Genomic DNA, 26776 nt, shown 5'->3' on the forward strand with positions numbered 1-26776 from the left:
TCTATTAAGTTCCAATTAAGGGTTTAGAACACATAAACTCTGGAAAAATACCTTTTAGGAAAATAAAAGTATTACTGAACTCTTATAACAAAGAAACAGGGTAGGTTGTGAGTGCAATTGTACTGGAAAAATTCTTGTGCACAGGAAACTCCAGCACATAAGGCAGATGAGAGTGATGTATTGATACGTGATGAATGATGATCACGATGATCACGCCGGTGGCGGAGGTGGTGGATATAATTATGAGTGATGATGGACATAATACTGATATTAATCACTCCCGAGGAAAAAAGGCGATGATTAAGAATTCAAAAGACGGGACAAAGAGAGAGAAAACCGTGGAAATTAGGAGGTGGGGAAAAAAAAACGTGCACGGATTTTCGGGAGTGACGTTGTTTGAAAAGACAGAGCGAGAGAGAGAGTGGGGGAGAGAGAGAGAGGGAGAGAGGAGAGACGGCGCGATAACAGTGTTTGCCCTTCTTGGACTCAGTTTTGTGACCGGCTGACGGACGAAGAAACTTGAGGCAATCCCACCGACATCCTGAGGTAAATTCAAAAATGTCCTAGCCCAGATAATCCTGTCTTTGAAAGCACTGTTTCTGTTTTGTTTTTTTATTATTACCTCGGTCAGGTTGGCTGGAGATCAGACCCAGTTTTCCCCTCTGTTGGTATTTGGGAATTGCGTTTCTCCCCGTCTGCTATCAGGCGACACTGCTTGACATTCACCGTTTTTTTAAACTGAAATTACGGCACGTGACGCGTAAAATACCCACATATCGATCCGTGTTCCCTCTGTACTATTTCAGCGAAACAGATGGATGTGGTTAATTCTCGCGGCGGTCCGACTCCGCGCGTATTTCCGACACTCCGGAGGGTCTACTGGGTTTTAGTCGTTGTAAAAGTATATCCCTCGAATCTCAGTGGAAAATTTAAGGACGGACTGTTGTTGTAAAAAATTATTATAGAGCTATCACATTCATAATGGCCGACAGTGAACGTGGAGTCCTAATTGGGAGCCTGTGGTCAGAGACTGAGGACTTGTCCAGTGTGCTTATATGTTGGGGAATTTCACAACATACTTACTGTTGTGCATACCGATTGATTATCTTATTGGTCGTTCTTTCATTGATTCAGTCGGGTGTCTATTCCTCTGATCACAGGACGAAGAGGATGCCACTTTCAATGCAAGCCGGACGGGCGCAGTGTTTTTACGCGTGCGAGCCGATTCCCAACAGACGGAGTGCACTGCTACTGACAGACTGTCACTATACGGAGCACCGACACCCCGCGGCAAATATTTTACCTGCGCGCCGTCCGTATGTGGAAATTTGTCTGCGGTTCAGCGCGTCCCTAATGAGGGTGATCGGCTGCGAGTCGCTTCAAAAACCCAGCTTAATTGCGTCCATTTATTACGCGACCCTATAAGTCGGTGATAATCAGTATTTGGCTTCATATCCACGGGTGTCTGGTGACGTGCCTGTGCCTTTGCAAAGTGTTCTGTTTTTGCACAACTCTAATATATGTATATATATATATATAATATATATGTTCTCTCATTTGTGTGAGACCTTAAGCATCCTTTGCTCTACTGGGAAATACATTTGCTTAGATTTATGACCTGCCTTCTCAGGTTATATCGATTATGGCAGCCTACTGCCGTGCTTTATTTTTGTAAGAGCAAGAAAAGTGGGTCTGCCACGTCTATATATAATTTCTTCATGTTGTAGGGTGCACAGCAAGCTTTTGATGCAGCTGGGTCAATTCTCAAGAGGAAAATCTCTGCCATGATGGCCCCCTGTTGAACATATACATAAAAACTAATGTGATACATGAATGACTCCCTCACACACACGCGCACACATGCACAAACACACATGATGGGTCTTAAGCGACTATAATGACTCTGATCAGTGCGAGACATGTTTATGTATGTGGAAAGCTCATGTATTATACATTGTTGTTGCACCGGGGTGTTTGGGTGCAATCAGCTCAATGTCTGTGAATACCATAGCTGCAAATGTGTTTATGTACATCTGTGATGAATGTGAATGCGTTTATCTTTGAGTGTACATTTGATCACGTGAGCACATTTGGGCATTTTTCCCTGGACCAGCTGTGATATTACATGGCTCTTCTGTGGGAAAAAATATGATTGCTTCTACAAATACTAGTCTCAATATCAATACCTTATCTTGTAATGTGGCTAAGATAAAGAACCCACTATGATTCCGTTATTAACTGTTCACACCAAATAGCCTTTGCACAGGTGGGGAGTAACAAGGGGAAAGGGGATGTAAAAGGAGGGCAGAGAAGGATGAGGAAGAGGGGGAGGCTAGGAGAAATCAATGGATTGGAGGGGGTTAGTATGGAGGAAGAGGGAGTGAATGAAATGTGAACAGGTAGAACATGAGGTGAGATTAGAGGGAAGAGTGGGAAACGAGTGGACGGTGGGTGGAAGATGGAGAAGAAGAGGGAGAGGGTGGTAACAGTGGAAAGAGACAGGTTGCATTGAGTCAGTGACTTATGCTGACGATAAAACTGCCTGAAGAAAAGAAAGAAAGAGAAAGGTGCTGTTGTTGTGACACGGGAGGGACACGGAAAATCCCATTAGCGGACATTACTGGGTGTTGTGGACACCAGCAGAGGAAGAAGAAAGGGTTGGTGTAGATGGTGAGTTACTGAGGAGGATGCAGGATGGCACAACTCAGAGAGACAGAAAAAGGCACAGAGGACTTATAAAAGGAGAGGAACAACAGCTGAGGAGGCTGCAGGAGAACGATATTTGAATTCAGGTCTCGAGTGAAGATTTTCTTTAACAATTCTCACCTGTCAATCTTACATAACCTTGTTGCCTCTCATGCCTGAAGTGGCTTGTAATGCTTTGCCAGCAAGACAGATCACTTACTAATACTGTCCCAGAGAGTCCGCTAGTCGTCTTTGTTTAAAGGCTCAATCAAAAGCGGTCAATAACATGCCCTCAAAGATGCAAACGTCCAAAAACGGTGATCACCAAGTCAAAGAGAGAAAGACGCCTTCGCATGGAGCCACACCCCCACTTCATGGAACACACACACACACACACACACACACAGAGGACATGAGAAATGATCAGTGAGCCTCTGTTTCCGTTTGATTCCCTCCTAATGAGAATAGGAGAACCCCCAAGATGAGCACCCTTGGGGGCTTTTCTATTCCGAGAAAGTGTGTGGCAGTCGATGGACGCGTACCATTCATTAGCTGACAATTCAGTGAAATGAATCAGACAACATGGCCTCCCAGGGATCCTTGTGGAGAACAAGGAAATGAATGCTTAGTGTTCAAGACATGAACGTTCCCCAGGGCCCTCACGCAGAGAGGTAATGCAATTGCAGAATTCCTTTTTCCTTTCCGATTGTTATAAACGGAAAAGGGAACAAGGAGCTTCTAGGATCTAAGATCGCCTCAGATTCTGCTCGTGCTCTCTTCTCCTTGCTTTTTTGGGATTGGGGAAATGAGCTGTGTAAAACCTTCGGCAGAGTACTATTCCTCTGGTGTCAGTCTTTGAAAGGGGAAGTGAAACGTCTGCGACTCTGAAGTGACTTTGCCCAGAACTAAATCTCAACTATATCATCTCCAATTACCTACTCAAGGCAAGAGACTGGCGAGCCATTTTTCACCCATACGTGATGTTCCCTTTAAACTCCAGCTGGATGCGGAGGGCGAACAGTTCATTGCCTCGGTGCCCTTTGATGGTGATTGGGCATCAAAGGAGGGGAAAGACACATGGTTGCTGATGCAAACTTTTTAAGAATGGAAAAACGCCAATGGATTCACAGCAAGCATCTCTCAGGGAAAGTGTTGAATTTAGGTTCAACATCCTTCACGCTTTTCTCCGTCCTCCCCAGCCTCCCTCCTCCAATACTGTGATGTGTCCCCAGCGTTCCAAGACTGAGGTTAGAGCAGGACAGGCTGACCCCAGCTTTAGCAGTGCTGTGTCGAGACATGGAGTCAGTCTCTCCCCCGGTGGTGATGTGAGGAAGGGAGGGGAGAGAGACGGTCATTTAGAGGAAATGGCTATGCCTAGCAGTGCAGTCTTTTTCCTCACTATAGGCCTGTGGGATGGTGCTGCAGAGTCTGTCACGGTCTGATTGCTCCCAGATCAACACTACTGTTTACTCGTGTGCACGTGACAATAGATATGCACGCACCTACTCAAGCAGTGGCGCACACCTTGCATAAGTTGTCAAATGAGCATAATTTCCAACCATATTTTATTGTGAACTTTAAAATTTTCCCCTTGTGCAAGCGTGGAGGTGCGTTGTCTGTCTGCTGCCAGCAGTGGGTCTGCGTTACCACCGGGCAGAACTGAATTTCTGAGCTCGATGTCAGATTGGTGGAGGCAACCCCCAGCTCGGTGGTGGATGGCTGTTTGAATGGGTGGGATGAAGGCGGACTCCCGTGAAAAAAGTACAGCAACTCGCTCCACTGGAGACATTATTATACAGAAAGACAGGAGGCTGCTCCAGGCTGTGTGTGGAGGCGTGTGTGTATATATGTGTGTGTGTAACTGTGTATTTACATTTATACCCCACTGTGCAGAAATGAGATAGAGAGAGGGCAAGGGAGTTGGACACTGACAGAAAGAGAAAGCCCGTATGACTGTTGGTTATAGGTGTGTGTGTGTGTGTCAGTGTGTGTGTTGGTTATAGACCTGCTGCCACTGGCTGAAGTATTGGAGTTGTGAGCTAAAAAGAATCCTTTCTCTAGTTATTTCAGATGGAAATTTGAATTTGAGCCAAAATGAAATATGATACTGGGCATTTTCTTACATATTTTTTTTCTAAATCTATTTGGAACGGCTTCAGTTTTTTCACGCAGGTGCACAGATGTTAAATAAGCATGCCAAAGAAAAAAAATGGTGGTAATAGTAAGACTCCCAGAGTCCCTGACGTTGGATTAAATTGGGAGAAAGAAACTAGACAAATCCAGTATATATGACTTATTTATTTATTTCAAGCTGTGTTAATAAAAGATTACATTATGGAACTGACGAATTACACTACAGTTAGTAATCACACCTATGCTGTATTACTTTATCAGGTTTGGATCAAGGGTTGACTGCTGACTATAATATCACTTTCTTCACTCTGATTTTTGGGGGGTTAGCTTGCATAGGAAATGAGAAAGAAATCATATACCTGGTCTTACTGTGTCTCAGTAGCCAGCTGGCCTCCCCTGCATGGGTTCCCTGCGTTTGGTTAAAGGCAAGTATTTAGTTAGCATATGTTAGCTTAGCTTCAGTAAGTCTCTGGGGCAAAGCTAACATGAAGGGTAACAGTCTGCAATTATGTCATAACCGTAGGCTGGCTACTTGTTAAACCATACATGTCTTGTTTTCTGTTTCTCCCACAGTTTCTCTGAACGTTCAGTGAGTTATATGTAATGAATAATGTATGTTTTCTATGTACAACACCAGTGTGGCTAATTTTCAACAGTCAGTTGGTGTGTTAACTTTATTAATAGTCTGTCTGCCACCAGAAGTCTTTGGGAAAATGGTAATTTGGGTGAACATGTCCTTTAAATATCCCAGGGGGAGAGTGCCACGGTGGATTTGAGCTGAAAAAGCCCCCCAACTTGTGTAAAGCCTAAAGTCCCATGATGCAACAGTATGCTAAATAATTTAACAACTATCAGCCCACATCTGTCCTATAAGTCAGTTTTTCGCTTATATATCATTAATTATACTTGGAATGACTAAAATTATCTTGATTTGCTATGATAATTTCTTCAACTACAGCAAACATATTGTGCCACAAAATGCGTTTGCATTATTACCAGGCTTCCTTATGCCGTGTTTTCATACTTAAATGATCGAGAGGTCACAGAAGCTACCTTAGGTATCCACCTTTATAACAGTAAACTATACTACTGCAAATCCCGACTATAAATTTAAAGAAAAAGAAGAGAACAGTAATCTTTGCAAAAAACAATTAAGTCTAGTGAACAGACTTTTCTAGAATGAGACTGTTGAACAACTAGACGGAAAATTATGATTCTGTGTATGACAGCTCACCTGTCTGAGGTTGGGGAAAATTACAGATTTTGATTTATCGTTAGGTCCTGAACACTCTTTGTGTGTGAGGAATATTAAAAGCTGTGAGTATTATTGCTGTTGTGCCACATTTGTAAATTTGGTAACTTTCTTGCTCTGAGCACACTCATATGGACTCTGTAACTCTAAGGTGCAGCATTGTAGGCTATTTAATAAGCTCAGAGGAAAGACTCCTACAAACAGCTAGAAGCAAGAACTGCAACCTCAGAATGTTTGTGGAAGCAGGATTAAGTCTTCGTAGTTGGTACCTCTCATTCATAACCTCTTACAGGCTTGCTTCTGTGCTTCTGGCAACTCCAGCTCTCTGTTGGGTTTATGTACCGACGATAGTGCTGTAATGTGGAAAATGCTAATACTCAAACTTTGCCCAGGTACGGAAAAAGTCTGTTTAGACAAGACAGCTTTTTTTCCCCATTTAAAAATAAAAGGCTTTATTTTATTTAGTGTGATTATTTTGAGCACTGTGAGAGCATACGTCAGGAAAATTACTGTGCACATAAGATTCTTTTAAATCACGAGTCACGGCGCTGGGAGGTCTTAGGTGTACAAGTGAGGAACAGATCAAAGAACAGCCATATCAGTCACACAGCCCAGCTTGCATTACTTCCGTGTACAAGGATAATGAGGGTGGAATCCATGAGGGGGATCAAATCTCACTGAGCTGCACTGAAATGAAAGAGGAAACAATTAGTGCTTTAGCACATGGAATCTGAAATCAGGAAATTGAACATTAAATTAGAGTCTCTCTATTTAGACATCACATTGAAGTGATTAGTTTTAAAGCATGTGACTGAATAGCGGTTTTCAATTTTACAGCTTTCCCTGGATTTCCATTTGCGTGTCCTTATTTCTCACGCCATAAGTCATAAGCACATATGAAATTGAAGGCACTAACTCAAGCTACTTAAATAATTTCACCATGGTTTAACACAATTTAGAAAGACTTTAATAAGCCTTGCAACAAAAGGTGCCAATGACTGTAACCGTCGCTTTGGAATTAAATTTATCATACTCTGAAAATTAACTATTTTTCTCGACAGTTGCTTTTGAATTGGGGGAAAAACTGCTTCCACAGGAGGTAGCTCATTTTGTGTGTGTGCGTGTGTTATTGTGCTATTTATCACTTCTGTGTTTGGGCTCATCTTTATCAAGGCTGCCAGTAATTCTGGTATAAAATGCTGTGCGTGCCTGAGGTAGGAGTGACTGTGTAGGTGTCTGCTCGGGCTGGTGGTAATGTGCATCTGCATGGCTGCGTGGTATCACAACAGCTGCAGACGTGTGTGTGTGTGTTCGGGGGGGGCCACGACAGAATGAAACCTACAGCATAAGCAGCCACCCCTGACATAGAAGTCCTGTAGGAATTGAGCAAATCCTATTGTAAATTTGCCTACTCCATGAAGATAATTGGCTTATTCCTGTGTTAAATAGCCGGTCCTACAGGACACTGACTGGGCTTAGCATGCTCCATGTAGACAGTGTGTCTGTTCCTCTGCTTCTTAGGGACTTAGAGGCACATTACATACTGAATTACTGTATGACAATGATGAACTGATAGCTGCCGTGCACAGCCCAGAGCTGCTATGCAGGGACAGACACGAACAAGAGTCTGCAAGGGCACAGGTTCCATTCCTATGGGGTGCTCCTTTTTGAAAAAAGCCTATATGGCTCCAGCTGCTTGATCTATGAAAGGCAGTTACACAGACAGGCTAGTTTAGGAACAATATGCACATCCAAGACTTCAGAGCTACATTTTCCTACATCTTGCAAAGCTCCCAATTTCTGGTTTTCATGCTCAAGTCTATGCAACAGTTTCAGGCTTCTGTTGAGCTTGGATGTGGAGAAAGTGTTGCGTAGCCTTACCTAAATCATTATCCACACATCAAACACCATCTGGCTTTCACTCCCTTACTTTGAAGATTCCTTCCTCATCAGCCCTTTGCCTAAAGCAGACACAACAGATAAATGTGTGTGTGTTTGTGTGTGAGCATGCATGCATATATGCAGACGAGCTTACATGTGGCTTTTTCATGCTTGTTTTAACCTCGTAGCTGCTCGGTAACTCTGTAGCAGAGGTTGTCTCTCTGTTTCTTGGCCTCTGGGCTGCTGCTTAGTGATGAACCCAGCCCCAGCTGATCTAGCAGCTCAGAAGTGGTGGTGGGGGGAGAGAAAAGCACCAAAATGCTCAAATGAGAAAATGAGAGATTCAGAGATGGATGAATTGTCAGCGGATGTGCAGCTGTTCAGGCTCGCACGTGTGTATTTGGAAAGCTAGAGAGCTAGCTCGCGCAATTCTGGGACATGACCGAAAACTGTCTAGTTAGAGTGCATCAGGAAATGGATGAAAAGGAGAATTCCCTTCACGTGGTGAGAGGAAAGAGCCAGAGCTCGAAATGCTTCATCCGTGTGTGTCCTGATAGCTGCTAAGTTGAACAAAGGCAGCAACAATGCTATATTTCCAAACTAGTGTGTCTGTGTGAAAACATGTCGGACATGCTGTGAAGTGAAATGGTTTAAAGCATCTTTTAAAGATTGACTGATGATATTGAGCAGATGAAATGGCAGCACCTTGGGGAGGGATTTTTGAAGCTAAAAATACAGAGGTAAAGGAAATATGCAGTCATGGTTATCTCTGTGTCAAACTGCACTGATAGATACCATAATATGGCGTTTTTTTTGGCTAGGTGTGATGTACTCCATCCTGTTCCATGTCAGCGTAATCTGCCATCTCTGACTGTGTAACGGATCGAGACCGAGTGTATCCTGGCATGCGTGCGCGTGCATTCGGGTGCGCGTGCATCTGTGCGCTTTCCAGCCCTCTAGGAAGGCGTGGAGCGGGCCGTAAGAGCATGAGGTTCATCAGTAGTGTAATTAATGTAGTGCAGTTCAGTTGTCATGCGTGATATTTCAGGGCTCCGATCTACTTGAGAAGGCTTTTTGATGAATGGCCAATTAGAAGCAGACTCCTCATGCCTGGTGGCTGACTGATCTCTTTTTAATGGCACTCCTTTTTCTTTGATAAAACACAAAATGAATCATCGATACCCTGGCCCGGAGGAGCACCAAGCTCCGCATTTAATTGTAATTGGGTGTGTAGCAGGACTTGAGGTCGAGACTGTGCCTGCGTATGTGTCTCTGCAAAGAGTGCGGCAGAGCACTTTTGCGGTAATGGCGGTCAGCCCCAGTCATACTCTGATGCACATGGCTGCTTTTCCGAAACATTATATGTAATTTTCTGGGTTTGTGTGTTTGTCTTTATTCCTCTATCCACATCATCTTTGTTGATCTATTAGAAGATTATTTCGGCAGCCCAGCTGTGGGCACGCTTGTAAACCCTCCCCCCAAAACACTAATTGAGTCTCATTGTTGCTGATTTTTTTTGAGTCTGACTGCTATTAAAGAACTCTTTAATCAGACAAGTTTTGCTTCCAAAAAAATAAAATAAAATCCATGCTTAAACTTTGTTGCTCTGTTTTTGATGCTCTAATCAAAAAGTCCAATTTTATATGCATAATTAATGCTACAGAAAAAGAAAGACGAGAGAGAAAACCAGCCTTAAAACATCCAAAGAAATACAAAGTCTCTTTTCTTCTTTGTTTGCCAGTTCCTCAGGAGATGGCCACGATGTATTTGCCATTTCCTCAGAGGGGGTGATGCGGTTGGGAGAGGCGGTTGTTTGAACTGAAGCTGTGAAAACACACCGTGTAACAGTCTGAGCAAGCAGCTAGCGTCTCAAACCAAAGAGCCCACCAGGAGCTTTTCGACCACCCAACGGGCATTAAAGGTCTTTGCTACCCCTTTTATTTTTATGTTTCCCTGGGTCTCAGCAGCTGGAGATTTCTTCGCTTCCTCAAGCAAACAGAAGAGGTTCACAATGGGGTGATTAGTGCTGTCAAAATGCCATCCTCTGCTGATGTTGGGGGGACTGGGATAATAATCTTGTGATTCCCCGCCTGAGACTGCTGGAACACGTCGCTCATACCCGTCTGCCTGCAAATGGCACATACATTACGCGCCCTCGGGAGTCTCGGGCTCGGACGAACTTTCTTCAGCCTCGTACCTCAGCTCCACTACCACCACAATGTGACGTGGCTTCAAGCTGAAATTGCGAAGCGGACCTTTCACACTCTGTCACAAAGGAAGCTTGCTTGGCAGGTAGGCACTTGGGGAGATACAGAGGGAATCTTATTTTGTGGATTTAGACTTCATAAACATCATTATCATCTCCCCGACCTTGAGTTGCTGTGCTGTTCAGCGGCGACCCCAATTTTGTCAGGAACCTTGAATGGTGATGCGCGCAGTCTCTCGGGCACACGGGCAATCGAGTCAACAAAAAAGGGATTTTTTTCCCCCTTTAGAGTTTAGTGTGTGGTGTGGCGGCATGTGTGTCAGGGAGAGGGTGCGCATCTATGTACGTGCGCTGACTCAGTAATCTTTCTTTCCTGCTGCCTGGAACCGTCAGCATCTTTCCTCCAAACAAAGTTTTCTGACTGTGCCTCTGCCAGATTTAAACTGTGTAGAACATTAGTGTAACAGCCCACGCTCTTAGAATACAGATTTGTTCTTGAGTGCACGCCAAATGGCCTCTATATTTTATGAGCCTCCTCTACTAACATACCATCTTGAGACTAATTATCATGGTCGCACTCAAACACAAAGCTCGTTTATTATTGCATTGACATCACATTTGTTTTGGCTTGGCCTACATGGCAGGGACTTCACAGCACTACAATGCTGGAATCATGTTTTGAGCTTGACAGAGCACGCTTTGGATGGAGAATCTGTTCTACCGTGCGTTGTACAAGGTGTTAGGCAGAAAGGTTGTTTGTTCTTTACAATCTTGTCATTTGTCTCTCTTCAAGTGGACTGTATTTTTTTTCCTGTTCCTTTTTTTCCTCTTCACATGGGAGTCACACTCAGTTCTTGGAAGGCTGGCTTCCTCTCATGGTTCTGTCCTAGAAATGCCTTGGTACTTTTTTTTATTATCATAATACTTTTTCCCCCAGCATAGTGTATCTGTACACTGATTCCAGCTATTTTTACACACACTGCAAGACTATTAATAAAAGTCTGAGTAATGCCGGTCTGAAAAATGGAAATGGTACATGAAAGAGGAAGTGGCAAATTAAAGGAGTTTTCAGTAAATGACGTATAATAGATTTATTATGACATTTTTTTTGCATGTTTTTGTAATTCTGTTGTGTACTTATAATAAAATACTGCAGTGATCCCATTAGGGAGTATCACAAAGGATTTTACCAAGCTACCACAGCTATTTAACACACCAATTTATCCCTTTCCAGGATCACGAGGCCAACAGATTCTATCCCAGCGCGCACTGGGCAGAAGGAAGGAAATATCCTGGGCAGGTTGCCAGTGTTATTGCATGATGAGCACAGACACAGACAACAGATAGACATGGGAAAAACACATTTGAACTATGGGTTTGAACTATGAAACACTGAAAATCAAATTTAAATTTAATTTCTTGGAATTTCACATAATAAAAGTACAGAATATAGATAACAATGGATAAAGACAGCTAAAAAGAGAAAGACAGAGTGTGAAATATCTGCACGACTGCATCACAGCCCCAGCTAATCTATGGTAAACCCACACAGGTGTATTTACTTAAGTGGTTTATTAGACATGGCACCACTCCAGTCCTTAACAGAAGCCTCCTTCCAGACCTCAAAGCATGTTTGCTGTTGTACTCAGCACTAGTTCCACAATTGTGTAGAACATGTACATGACTATTCTATTCTAGTTTACTAACGTAAGACGAGGGGCATGTTTTCTAGTTAACTAGCCAGCTAGCTATCTAAGTAGGTGTAGGAATCTTTTTTTTGTTAGCTACTCCATGTAGCTGGATGGACATAGTCACAGTGACATCACCTGTTGTAAGTAAGTTTAAATTTGAAGCCTTAAGCAGAGTGTTTTCAGTGTTCCTGGACGTAGTGATCTAGGGGCAAATCTGTGGACCTAAGTACACAGACTGAGAACAGCGTGCTGCTGTCAAGTCATTTTATTCAGTGTCAGTGTGAAATTAAGGATGAGGAGGGTGTGGGTCTGATTGTGAAACCACACAGTTCTAATTTACAACTCGTTAGCCTATGAGTGTGCAGATTCATACCAAATATCTCACAATTCCATATTGAAACATGATTTACAAAACAGACGTCATTTTTTAATTCAGTATGCACGGTGGCCATTAGAGGTCAAACACTTGAAAAGGTTGCAGTGTTTTACCTCTCAGGGCCTTGAATATGACCCAAAATGTGTGACTCGTCACATAAACTTAGTAGGAAAATGTCCATGGACAGGTCTGTAAGTTCATCTCCTTCAGTAGTGAAAACCCTTGAATTTTCTTCAGTCTGCCTTTGATCTTGTTCAGTCCTGCTTAACTCAACTGAAGTTGGTTTTAAGTCCAGACACATCTAAGTTCATGTTATTATCATATGGGACAGAGTTGTTGTCTTCGCTTCCTAAGATCAAAACCATTCAATGGGCTGAAATTGAAATGTTACATCTTATAAGCCACAATTTTTAGGTACCTAGGTAGCATCTAGTTTCCAGGTATCATTATAGATCACAATTTGTCATTTGAAGCTCACATTGAAAGGCCTGTGTCCAAGCTGAAAGTTCAAATAGATTTGTTGTTTTTTTTTTAGGACTAAATCCTGTTTTTCTCTCCAAGTGAGGAAGAACTTAATCTTTTTTAATGGTGCCCATCATTGTACTTTGCATTTTATGGTTGGCTTTGGACATCGTGTACATCACTGTTCTCTGTATGTTGCTGCTGAGTGGCTGTCTCTGGATATCCACAGACTTTTCCATTGGTTTGTTTTTATCTATAAATCTATGCTTGGTCGGTTCCTTCTTATCTGTGTGTATGTGTGTAAAAACTGCAGCCAGTATAGCCTACGCTCTCACAATATTATACAAATGTTTGTCCCCAGAGTCAGAACCGAATTAGGAAAAAAAAAAGGCTCTTAAATACGCTGCCCCTGTTTCCTGGAATAATCTCCAGCAGGCGCTGAAATTGTCAGAACTGGTGATGAAGTGGGAGTGGAAGTCCATTTTAAAAGAGCGAGAGAATAGCTCTTTTGGTCAGTGTGACTGCTTTTAATATCACGCTGTTATTGCATATGATTCACATGTTTGTGTTCGCTTGTCTGTACTGGATACGAACTGTATTTGTTTCTTTACTTCTTATATTGCTATGTGTTGTATTTTTTTCTTCTTAGCCAGGTCTTAGACAGGTCTGTCTTGAAAAGAGATTTTAATCTCAATGAGACTTTTAGCTAGATAAATAAGGGCTATAAAGTATTTTCCCGTCGACGTGCACACGACAGCAAGTCTTATTTTGAATCACCATCTAGTAGCCTTAATGCACGTTTTTAGGCACTTTCACACTTGTTTTATAGTGTCTATGTCAGTAAACGTACTGCAGCTATAAGGCACTACGTCCATCTTATATGCTTTCTGTGTTTTCTGCATTTGTAAAAATGAATGACATTGAAATAGCTGAAAAAAATAGCTTTATTCAACATAAATGCGCCGAATGAATAAAGTCAAACAAAATGGTAATTCAGTTCTCATTTCCATGCTAACAGTCTCCCCTAACCAAAAATATCTGATATTCATATTTGATTCAGTTGTTCTGCTTGCAGGTCTCATCCCCCCCTGTTACGCCTTAGAGCTCGACGGGGGGAGACAGTTGAGTTTGCTCTCCTCAAAGCCCAGTCCGACTCCCATAACTCCCAGTAAAAACACCTGCGTGGGTCTGTTAAAGCCACTGCTGTTGTGCAAAAACAGCTGAATGTCATCGTTATTATTCAACGCCACATCAGCTGAGTTAAAACTTAATGTACAGTGACAGATCGATTTCTGGCAGCAGAGAGGTTGACTGCATATTGCCACATGCTAGATGGTGATAATATATTTCATCTTGTTGCAAAGGTCACACAATGCAAATCACGTTTAAGAATATTCTTAAATGATGGCTTTGAATTGCAATTAGCGAAGCATCCAGACGTATACTTTTTTTTTTTTTTTTGCTGTTGTTGTTGTTGTTGTTGAAAAGGCCTCCACAGTGCAGCCATTTTTCTGAAGAACTGCATCCCCTCTCTTTAAAACCATGAGTGACACATCATTTAAAAGCCTGCAGCAAACAGAAAATGACATATAGCATTACAGGGGCAGATTGTTCCTATAGCCGCTTGGCATATATCCTTATCCTTGGGTAAATAAGCCACAGATGCATCCAAACACCTATGATAACATGTTAGCATGCTCTCAGCGACTGAGCTTTTTGCTCACCTGTTGGCAGCCATGTATGTTGTGGTGTTTTGTTTTGTTTTTTTGTGTGGAAGCATGCACTCTGCCTCGTGTCCACGTGTTTGTCATCTATGATCACAGGCTGTGAAGATGACTACACTGCCAACGTTCATCTGACTCCCACAAACTGACTCATAAATTTTATGGCTATTTATGTCTTAACACTTTGCAGATGGAAGTGTTTTGTTCTTGATCGGGCCAGTTTGAAATGCGTATGAACACCTAATAATAATTTTTCTCTGCATAATAAGACCCCACCACCACCACCACCCAATATCGGATTTAATACACTGCATCGGCTCCGCTCTTCTGCTTCTCGACTGTGCTTCATGCATTTGGAGTATGTCGGGCTGACATGTTTTCAGTTGTTCATCTGTTCCTGCAACATACACACTAACATATTCCACTGTTCTACTTTTGTCACTCTCTCTTTATGTGCGCCTGCACAAATATGCTGTGACACATGGCAATATGGCAAATGTCAGCAAAGACAAAAGGGGCGTATGATCAGTTAGTCCCGCGATCTGTAGGTGCACACGCAAATATACGAACCAAGCCTGAAGTGTATGTACTTGTGCATGGGGGGGACAGCTGGAAATAAAGCAAGTGTGTAGGGATTGCGTGGGTGTTCTGGTGCGGCACATCTGGGTAGAGCGACACGAGGGGTCCTGACAGATATGGGCTGAGTGAGAGCCTGTTCCTGTTGTGCTCTGTCATGCTGAGCCTCCTTCCACATGCCTGCCTTTTCCCCCTCTGTCTGCCTGATGCTTCTGTTAGCTGTTAGGTAACCTGATGCCAGTGTGTGTGTCCGTATACATGCAATGATACTGGCCTGTGATTAAAAGCGGAAGCGTCGGTGCGGCCACGGAATTGCGTGTGACGTTACATTGGGAAACGTGAAAGATGGAGGATGTGAGATTAAAAGGACACAGCAGAAGGAGAAGAAAGTGCTGCTTTATGCCTCTGCATGTGTAAGGGACAGAAAGTTCAGATGATGAATGAGAGCTTCAGCAACATCAGAACAGTGTGACCATGACAATGAAGGCATCAGGAAGCGCATGTGATCTCCATTTTTTCTTTCTGAATTATATTTCTCACTTTCTTTTAGTACCATGTACCTCAAGGTTAGCTCTTAGGTTTGAACATTTGTGTTTTTGGATCAGACATTTTTTGGACTTGCATAGTTTGTGTGTGTGTGTGTGTGTGTGTGTGTGTGTGTGTGTGTGTGTGTGTGTGTGTGTGTGTGTGTGTGTGTGTGTGTGCATGGGCTCCCACTGGGGTTTGTATTTCGGTCAGTCAAGCCTGACAGATAACAGCCCGCCGTGCTCGTCACATCAATTATTGAGGGGACGGGAAATTGATCGGCTCTAACGGTGAATGTTACCGTGCCTTCCTCAGTGCTTCAGTGCTCCTCTCACTGCCTCCTGTGTCATTTGCCCTCACTTCTTGCTGCGGGACTCCCTGCCTCCCTTGTTTTCAGTCATCCTGTTACCATTGCCTGTCTTCTAGCTTTCGTCTCTCAACCTCTGAGCCTGCCCCGCTTCCCTCATAGCTTTCTCACCCTTATTTAAATTTATCCCCCTTTTTCAGGCCTGCTTTTCTCGGCCCCAGTTTTCCAAGCCAAACTTTACAGATGCAGACCTCCGCGCCCTCTCGGTTTCTCAATTGCCAACATAACTCGACTTTGAGTTTTTTGGCAAGCTCTTCTGTGTTGAAGTTGTTGTTCTGCAGTGTATCAACACACCCGATTCCTCTTCTCCCACAGACTCTATAAGCTCTTTTCAGTCTTCGCCTCCCTGCTCTCTCTCCTTATCCCTCCTCTCGCCTCATCAGCTGGAAATCACGACTCCGGCTCACCTTTGATCGCTCTCCCTGGGAACTCTTCATCGCACAAAGTCAAGTGTTTTATCTTTGTTGTGTGACAATTCAGCTCTGCAAAGACCACGCGCTGCCAGCCAACACGGCTTTTTTGCGCCCCCGAATATGCGGTGCGGAGAAGAAGAAAGCCTAATTTGAGCTCAATTCATCATGGCAAGATTGCCCTGCATTTATTGATAATTGCTTTTTTCCGTTTAAAGGGATGGCGTTTAAACCATCAGTCGTGTAAACATGAGAGATGCAGCTGTTGCCGCAATTAACTTCTCACTTTCCCTAATGAAAGGATTAATCCGCCAGCAAATCTCTCGGCTTCCTTTCAAATGCCAAGCCCCCATTCAGCTTGCTGCCAGTGGAAGAAAGGCGGCCCGCGTAGAATAAAATGGGACTATCTATAACCAGAGCCAAAAGTCACATTCATCGGCTCAGCCTGGTGTCACATCATCAGGGCCCCTTTACTGCGGTGGAACAAGAGAGACCCTTAACCAACTGCTGTTTGATGATTTCCTGAGCGCAGCCTTTGCAATCGCCTGTTTTTGCAGGCAGGCCTCTCCACAGTACCACTCCCAACCGCCTTTTCTTCCTCGTCGAGCGTGAGCTCCGATCCTTACGCTCAGCTGCCCGAAAACACAGCATCGCCTCTTGTCACAATCCTTCAAAATGGACAAGACTGAGTGCTGTACTTTCTGCAGACAGTTGAAAGTCAGGAAGCGAATAGCTGTCTCCTGTTGGAATAAGACATGTCTGGGTAGCCAGTGGTGAATGACAGCCTGTTAAGAATGGAGCTGAGCTTAGGCTAAATCTTTGAAGCCATTGATCAGATGTATTGATCTTTTTTTTTTCTTTGCAGCACAGTGACAGGGGGAGAGGTGTGGAGATGACCAGATAGATCAAATCCATGACAAATGCCAATCATCCTCCCTTTTCTGGTCTGCCCATTGATCAGAAACAGCAAGCTGTCATTTTCAACATTTATTAATGCTCGGCTGGATGATTGTCTGTCTCAGTTTGTTTAAGCTTATTCAATATTGGCTCGTTACACATAAACTGCGAGTACATGAGCTACATGGAAGTGAAGCATTTTAATAGCATTTACTGCAAGTTGAGGCAGCGAACTTAGTAATGCTTTTATTACCTGTTTACTTGATTATCTGGCTTATTCATCAGCATGTGAATGTATTTATGCGCGCAAAAAATCGAAAGATGCAGTTTAAATGGCCCACCTATACAGATAAGCGTTCAGTGATGTGTTTGACTTTTGAATTCTTGCTAAAAGGATGTATCTGCTAAAGCAAAATGCCCGTAGCTGTCCCTTTTAACTTCTACTCCAAAAACAAACTCCAAATCACCTTTGAAGTTGACCGTGACTCATCTTGTCAGGTGGTCTTTGTCTCGTTCTTTAGTTTGCTCTGGTATTGACCTTGAGCTTTCACAGCAGTCTTTCAAATCAAACTCTGGTGCCCAATTAGTGAGGTTTTAAAGCACTTTGAGTTGTTTGTCGATAGTGCTACATGAACAGTCCATTTACCAATTTCCATCTGGGCTGGCGTGAAAGTTGTCAGTCAAACTTTGGTGCAGACTCAACAATTGGACCAATGCTCCTCGGTGAACTGCAGCAGCTTGTTTACATCAAGAAGATAAAATTGCATAGGACTGTGAGCGCATATGCACTTTCAACAAGTACTATTGGATGAGCTCTTGCCTGCTTTATTCCAGAGACTGCATCTGCCTTCTTCAGCTCAACCTCCAAATACAGACTTGACTAATAATGCTTATAATCAGTTGTTTGTCTGTGAGCTCTTTGTGACCATCAGAGTACATAAATAGCTCTTGGCTTGTTTGTAATAAGTATGTGTGAACACAATCTGCGCTATCTAAAAGGCAATAATGTAACAGTTTTTCTTCTCCCTGTTACAGACTAAAAGAACTTGACTACAGTTGTCCGAGTGGACTTTGTTCATGTAGCTTCCAACAGAGAGTGACTGACAAGCAACTGGAACACGAGTCGGTCTTAAAGGTGTCTCTCCTCTATGCTACTAATATAACCTTAGTGAACCTCATTTATGTGCCTTCAACCGACTCCATATACTTTGTTATTAGTGTATTGATTGTTTGTGAGAGCTCTGGCTAAAGCAAGCGTTATTGGTCAGACCTCAAAGGCTCGCTGTTAAGTGGCTGGTCTTTTGTTTAAATAATCGTCTCTGCGGCGGTGAACCCACGACAGTTTAATTTCATTATTCTGTCTCGCTTGTTTTGCTGTTTTGGGAAGAGTAGACTCTTTTCTCCATTTCTGTTCTATTTGCATACATCGTGGAAACAGTCTGTGTAATGTGTGCCATTTACCGGAGTAAGTAATACAGGTTACAGCCCTAAGACTGTGTTTGTACAAAGGCAGCTAAAGAGGGAGACAAAGAGTTTTTATTTACTCTGTGTCTCGTCTATGGCTTGTTCCGCTTGAGCTAAATGAAGTGATATTTGAAGGGGGATTAAGTATCAGCTGGCATACAGATTCATAAACAGCTATTGTCTTGATCCCCGGCTCACGGATTCCTTTATCTTTGTTAGTGTCTCCGTATCGCTACCTATTTCGCCCACAATCCCTCCATCTGGTATAATCTCAATGTAGAGCTCTTCCCTCTGACCACAGCAGTGGCCAACTCATTTTAAAAGCCAAGATTACACAACTGCCCTTCTCCGTATCTTAACCTCTTCATCTCTCACTCTCCAGCTCTCTCTTCACTAATCCAAGGATCTTATCTCCCAGCTTTGACTGTCTCCCAACTGTCTATTTCTTTCTTTTGCTCTCTTGTCTCTCTCTTTCTCCTTTGCTCCCCACCTCTGCTTCCTCGACTTTGCCTTTGTGCTCTCTGCACCACCCTGTCTCTGCTCTAACCCTCTTTTCACATTTAAGGCTTCAGATTGAGTTTATTGGTGTGACAGGCGATCATCAGCAGAAGATAAAAAGTTTAATGCCAGCGTCCATAGATCCGCATAAAGCGACGCAGGCAGCGGGTGAACACACACGCGCTTTTTCACAGCTGAATGAGCATTCGCTCCCAGCTTGCTCTGTTCTCTCCGTCTGTAAAGGAAGAGAGGGGGAAAAAGTGGCCAGCTTGAACTTCGGCAGAAACCAGTAGCTGTCTGATTAATTCATTAGCCGACACTATACTGCTGGAGTCCGAGCTGTTTATTTCTTATATATATTTAGACCAACCTCACGTACACACTCCACCCACGGCACTCTAGCTTTTTCTCTTTTTCTCTCTTGCTCTCTTCCCACTTTGTCTCCACAGCCTAAGAAATAATAGCAAAAGTGATGATGTTTGGAGCTCACCGTAGCAAGAGGATACTGTCCTGGAGCGCTCTTTGGCTGGCTTTCAGAGTCTAGCTTTTTTTTTTTCTCTCCCATCTTCATCAAATCCTTTGTCTTACTGACAATCTCTGCTCTCAGCTGGCCAACAGCTATGGAGACTTTTAAAGTCTTACTTGGCCGAGGATCTAGTCCCGCAACTAGGACCTATTCCCTTACAGCACTCTGTGAATTCAGATTGATCCACTGGCTGATTGGTGATTAGCCAGGCACTTAATTCTATCTTCAGTTAAACCTCGGGAAACAAAGTACTTTTTAGGGCACTCCATTTGGCCGAGGAGTTTGAAGAGTGAGATGAAAGAACAAGTGCCTATCAGACGCGCTTTCCGAGGTTTGCTAGCTTGGCAAATGAAAACATGCAGAGCAAATAGATTTGAGGAGTCAAAAAAAAGAACCAGAGTAGATGGAGTGGAGGGTACGATGAAAAAAAAGGAATGCAGAGAAAGGGAGCACTGTCCTAAATGAGAACAGTAACCTGTGGGGAGTGATAAGAGCTGGCAGATGGATAGAGAGATAAATAGACAGATGGGTAGTAAGATAGATGGAGGGGGCTGATTTGCTGAGATGGAGAGGTTGGGAGAGATGATGGGCAGATGGGGTAAGGAGATATGCTAGAAGACAGGCGAAACTTTCTCCCCATGCAAGCACTTTAAAGTCTCACTGTTGTTTTTTGGAGTTTGCTTCGCCAGTCAGTCAGCTTTCTCTCTATTCTCTCTCCCTCATTTGGCCTCTGTCTCCTTCCCGTCACTCACCCTCTCCTCCTCCTCCTCCTCTTCGTCCTGGCTCTCCCCCCCCAATTTCCTCTTGCTCTCTGTCTTCGTCTCAGCTGCCGCTGCACTCACGGGATATTTTTAATAGAATTAGGCTGCTCTTGTTATCAGTGGAGCGGGTAGCCACGGAGTGAGGCGAGATTGAAACAGCGATTTCCAATTTGAGATTGTGTCACACACATCTCCCTGTGCCCAGATAGCATCAACGAATCGCTGCCACCATCTCTCTCACTCGCTTTGTCCCTCTTTTGCCTCTCTCTCACTCTTCCAAACATCTCTCGCTGGATATTTTAGCCGCGCTCAGGCCTTCTGCACATGCGAGGCTAACATCTAAATGCATACACGCTCCCCTCTCTGTCGCTCTGGATTCACTGGCTTCTCTTGACAGTTTATCTCCCTGTCTCTTTGGCTCTCATCTGGGGTGCATACAAAACACATCGCTCTTTCTTCTCCCAAGCCGTACTCCTTGGACTCACTTAGTACCTCCATCTCCACGTTAGCCGTTTTCTCTCCTTTATTTTTTACACTTGCTGCTCATGACTTTCCCACTCCTCCCACACTTGCTCATTCCTCACGCTTCCACCTCTCTGTTCTCTGCTTCTCTCCTCTCCCGTTATTTCGCATCACTCCTCCCACACCGCCCCCACTTTATCCGCCCGCCCCTCACCAATTTCCGCCTCTCCATCTCTTTTCATCTGGTTTGGTGTCACTCTCTCTATCCCCCGTGAATATTTCTCTTTCCTTCATCCTTCACTCCTCTGGTCCCTCGTCTCATCCTCACCCCCCCTCCACCTCTGCTGCCTCAAGGTACTGGATCCCTTTGACTTTTCTTGGCAGGTCTTTGGATTTCTGTCTTACCTCCAGAGATATACAGTGTGTGTTCATGCAGCGCAGGCAGGGTGTAAGTTGGGGCATGAGCCTGTGTTTCAAAGCAGATAGTGTGTGTGTGTGCGTGCGTGCATGAGTAGGTGTTTGTCAGGTCATTTACTGGTTCCCAGGGCCAGAGGGTCTTTTCTTTATCTCACAACAAAGAGACAAGTTGAGCCTTTGAAACAGTGCAGCCCGGCTTTAATATCTAGTTAAACAAGCCAAAGCAGCAACCTTGATTCTTGTACTGCATTTGTAAAAAGTTTGTTGTTCTCCATTCCAACATTACGTTAAATTCCAAATACCTGATGTGTGAACTTTATTATATACCGGTTTAACTTTTTCATGATGACAAACGACGTGCTACGATTTAAAGAAAAAGAAGTGTGTGTGCCCTCCAACTCCTTCATTCACTTCTTCACAAAGTAAAAAGAAAAAAAGTGTGACTCTTTGCTTCTGATTAGAATGAAAATGTTAAGGACAGGTCTTCGGGCTGTGCTTTCATGCATTCAAAGAATAAACAAAGCTTCATATATGCAGGAAACTCACGGAGGCAAATCTTCAAGTTTCCATCATAAATTAGTTTTGGGGGTCACATTCGAGTCACTGATAATAAAGAAAGTGATAAGGAGTTATTTTGCATTGTTAGTCCGACTCCTACATGCACTTCCACGTACTCATACGCCTCCTGTTAGCTACAGTATATGGTGATGTGTCGCTTCATGCATTTAGATTTCATGTCTGTCTTTGTGTTTGGGGGAAACATCAAGTGCTCTGCAATGAAAAGTTGTTTTTGCTTAATTGGGTTCAGGTACTCACTGCCTTAAGAACGTTTTCAGATGCTGGAGAATTTTGTAAAAAAATTTAGAAAAAATAAAAAACAGACAAACCAACTTCTTTTAAACAAATCATACTTTTATGCATCTTTGTCATCTTTCAGATGCAAACGAGATTTTTTTGAGGGTTTTTTGTGCAAATGCACATGTTTTTTTTGCATGATGTCAAAAAAAGTTTTGCCAGAATTATTTTATCAAGGCCATCACACTTCATTTAAAGCTTCTTCTTTCTTTTTTTTAAAAGTACTTTTGTAGTGCTTCACTTGCAAGACTGAGGGTAAATTTCAGAATTTTCTGACATTTTTTTGTATTGTTGAAAACTGTAGAAATGCTTACTATCACTAGTGTTGAATGTAAACCATTGCAAAGTAAGGTGTTGGTGTACATTTTTCAGTAATGCAGTCATGTAACGCGTTACTGTACTATTATGTCAGTTGCATTACTTGCATTACAAAGGCTCAATTATCTGCATGCCTGGTGAATAGAAAGTTATCAAATGAATCAAACAAACAAAAATAAACATGCCTTTTTCTTAATGTGCAGTTGTGCTACAGTCAGCGGTCTGCAGCTTTTCAGAAGTGAAGATATGGACATTTATGGTGAAATGCAAACTGCCTTCAGAATGAAAACGTTATGCTGCTAACAGTACAACATTATCCGAGCATCCGCACCCACAGCATGCTAACACAAAGCTAACTGGGTACCCAGGGCAATGTTAAAACTGAGTGAATGCCGACCAGCCCAGCAGCCAGACCATGAACTTTAACAGGTAACAAAGGCATGGATTTGTGTTGGTGTGTGGAACTATAGTTCATATTGTTCACTGGCAATTATGTGAATGTATTTTAGGTCATTTTACAGAGTAACAAGAAAGCAATATAATGAGTAGTGGGAGAAATTACTTTCTCTCGCAAGTAATTAAGTAATGTACTGCAGTACTTATAAGAAAAATAAGGTGTAATGTGTAATACATTAATTGGCTAGATAAACTCTGCTGTTGGATTTCATTCAGAGAAATTGTCATTTTTTTCACTCAAACACCTTATTTTGAAAGTTTATAGACTGCTAGCTCGCTAGCCCTGGTCCTTCCAACCTTGTGTTTCTGTAACATCAATGTTTATGGTGTTATTTTTGGCAGTCCTTGATGTCACCCAGCTACTCACCTCCCCCAAAAATCCTGCCTTTAACTTGAGTGTGTTGGACTACTGGTAGTTTAATGGTAGTGTTACTTCCACTCTACAGATCCACTGTTAGCTGAAGGGTCACTCTAACCAGAACCACGCAGTAGGTAAAGAACTGGTTTATGTGCTAATACACAGAGTTCACAGTTCAAAATGTATAATTTCACAGGATGAGAGACTCTTTTGAGGCTTGATTTGTCATAAAGTAGCCCACTTTGTAAATAAATTATTTGCTTTGCGATATTCATGTTCTTGTACAGAGACATAGACATGGACACAAGAGTGTTCACATGCATGTGCATGGGGAATATGTGAGGAACGCTGTGTAGCCTAGCTTAATCTGCTAAACTAGGCTAAATTGATGCCAGTTATCACCCTTGACTGGCATCAATCAGAAATCTTTTGTCACTCTAGGAATGAAAGCAATAATCACATCACTTACTGATGAAACTATTCCTCTGAATACAGCTGTTGTAATTCAATGTGCCAGCCTTAGCGCAATGCTAATTTTTATCTGCAGTCCCTTGGCAGGTCACAATTAAACACACATGCAGTGTATTATTAAACTAATGATAGAACTCATGTCTTGTGATCATAAGCACACATCTGTACAAGATAATGATACACTAAAGTGAGCTGTTTAGTCATGAATGATGAGCTTCAAATAGGAGTGATTTGATTACGCTGGTGATTTGTCCTCCGATATTTTACCCCTAACCTGTCCGTCTGCCTCTCTCCCCTTTCCAATCCCACCGCGGCAATCCATTTCCCTCTGAAAGTGACACTTTAAAAGGTTGATAGCTCTTTGGCCGAGTCTCAGAGCCTCAGATCGATGGCTGGTGGAAAGCAGCGTTGAGGTACTGTGTGTCTTGCGTCTCCAGACATGGGAGTTGAAGTCAAACACAGTAGGTGAAGATGCTTTTCGATTTGTTGCCACCACATGATCCTCATGTCGCTGTAGATGGGACATGTCTAATCTGTTTCTGTTGGTGCTCTTAAACCAGGGGGGGGGGGGCTGTTTTAGTGCGTGTGAGGGTTTGGAGCTCGCACAAGACTGTAGAGATAAAAGGAAACACATACACAGACAGGGAACAGTAAAGAGACAGCCTCATGAAAATTCATAGTTCTAGAAATACTTATAAGACTTATGTTAATTACTTAAGACAACATTTACAGTTATAAAGAAGACAAAATCTCTAAATTTGCTTCTCTTTTTTTGCCAAGAAAGTTCCCACAGTGCCTTTCTCTTTCCTGCTGTTACTTATTGCTATAAATTGTTTCCCTGAAACATTACTTTGCAATCAGAGTACACATTGTGGCTCCTATAATTACTCTACCTCTTCTGTTCAGCTCACTGCTCCTGAACAAAGTTACAGCGAAAATAGAACCCATTTTTATTTTGACAATGGCAGCTGAGGTGTGCAGCTGATTGCACAGAGCTGAAGATGAGGAAGACATGCAGAGATGTCTGGCTGTGCTCTGCCTGAAGCTTGTGTGTCTCTAACCAACCCTGTGGTTACCAGTGATCTATCCACACCACGTAGCTCCATTTCCACTCCTGCTGAGCATCCCAGGGGAGGACCTCCAGCACGGCTCTGCTTCTTCCCTCCCCGAAGCAGCTTGGGCTTGGCCCCACTGTGTAGCCAGCCTGGCTTTGAGGGACCCGGGAGCTGTAAAGCATAGATGGATAACTATCCAGGGCTAAAGCCCACCTCGAGGTGAAATGAGTAGCATGGGAGAGGGGGAGCAATAGCCCCCTGGAGGTATGGAATAGGGAGTAGAGCCAGCACAGTCAGCCAATCCTGTTTTCACACCGGCACTATATACCCCAAGGCCTGTCACACCATCAAACCATGGAATCAAGGACAGGAAGTTGGGAGAGTACAAAAACCCCCACACACTCTTTCGTTCCATCTCCATAACTTTATTCTCTTGTTCACATGTGGAGTATCAGCAGCAGTAAAATGGCAAAGCTGGGATTAGACTATGTTAAAGTGTGAACAGTATAAATATTCATCATCTGGTGAGCGGCGGTGTGGAGGAGAAGCAGCGAAAGATCTCAAAGGAGCAGCTGAGATTTTTGTTTTTATGTCCTCACTGCTGTGAAACAGGATATCAGTGTCAGAACATTTGCTCCAGTGTAGCTGGAAATGCCAATCCTTTAACTATAGGCTAAATTTGCAAGCCACCTTCTCCATACTGATTTTGTGGTCCTGTTTCTCACAGGCCCGAGAAACAAAACTCAAAAACAGGCTTTTATGCAGCCAGATGATGCTCCGCCTCCTGCCGGTGACCCCCCGCAGATGCAGGATTGTCACCCAGCAAGCCTGGCCTCCGGGCTTCTCCTCTCTATTCCTTCCTCTGAGCGCGCTCCCCTTATATCTCTCCATCTCACTGAGTCTTTATCGCAAAAACACAGCACACCACATTTTAATCATGCCCTCGAATAGGAGACACTTTTCCAATTAATGGAACTGCCGTTGTGATACACAGCGACTCTGTGAAGCCGCAATGCGCAATTGGCCCAATAAGCCAGTGCACCCACTTGATGTATGACTGCCTCACAAGTTTTGAATGTGAACAAGATGGTTTTTGAAATAGAGAAATCCGTAGTGAATGAAAGCCTATTGGTGAGCCAGCAAAGAAGGGCGAGTGAATGAGTAATTCTCCGGTGAAGCTGCTGAGTGGCCAACAGTGGATGTCTGTGGTTGTGCTGGGCAGCTTTCAGGCGTGAATATATGGAATTGTATGAATGTGAAGCAGGGCATTACTAAAAAAGAGCATGCACGCTCAGCAAAAAACCCAGCCTGGATAAATAAAAGAGGGTCAGAAGCTGTTGTCATCGCTCCAGATTGTGTCGTATAAAATCAGAATCTATTGATAGGTCATGCGGTCAGCCGCCAGACAGCCTGTTATCCTTCCCAGGCGGGCACTGACTTCTTTTCCAACAAGTGAATGACTTTAAAGAGGGTTCTGAGATCCTGTGGCCTGGCAGCGTAAACACTGAAAGGAAGTTTAGCAATAAATGGAAGCGTTGCACAGTTTCACTTGCCTCCGTATCGGCGCTTTATTTCTGGGATATATTTCCCGGCGTGTATTTATATCTCTGGGCTCATTCGGGCTTAGACAGGGACCTATCGCTTTTCACAGAGACACAGCCCGCAAACACACAGAAGTGGCAAGTTGTAGTGTTTTTGTGTATGTGTGTGACAGAAAGAGAGAAAGATGGATTATTTGAACTAGAGATGCAAATGCATGCATGCATTGTTGTAAGGGGCACACACAGTTTACATCGCCCGTGTTTGCGTGCTCGTGCGTGTGCGCACACATACCCACAAAAACATTCAAAACGTTCAAATAGTAGACACCCTCACGCTGCAGCTTTTTATGCAATTTGTGCTCTTCGCAGCATGCCTTCTTTTGGCTCCATATATTAACTTGCCCTCCCA

At 43.3% G+C, this 26776-nt stretch overlaps 1 protein-coding gene across 1 annotated transcript in view; it reads left to right on the forward strand.

Annotated features, from left to right (window-relative positions):
- Positions 1-212: 212 nt before the first annotated feature.
- Positions 213-26776, forward strand: part of cdh24b (cadherin 24, type 2b) — a 156230-nt gene continuing 129666 nt past the window's right edge. The window contains exon 1 of the mRNA XM_026150663.1: positions 213-546. The gene's annotated coding sequence lies outside the window, so the exon portion shown is untranslated. The remainder of the gene's footprint in view (positions 547-26776) is intronic.

This window comes from Astatotilapia calliptera, chromosome 18, assembly GCF_900246225.1.
Source record: "Astatotilapia calliptera chromosome 18, fAstCal1.2, whole genome shotgun sequence".
Taxonomy (NCBI): Eukaryota; Metazoa; Chordata; class Actinopteri; order Cichliformes; family Cichlidae; genus Astatotilapia; species Astatotilapia calliptera.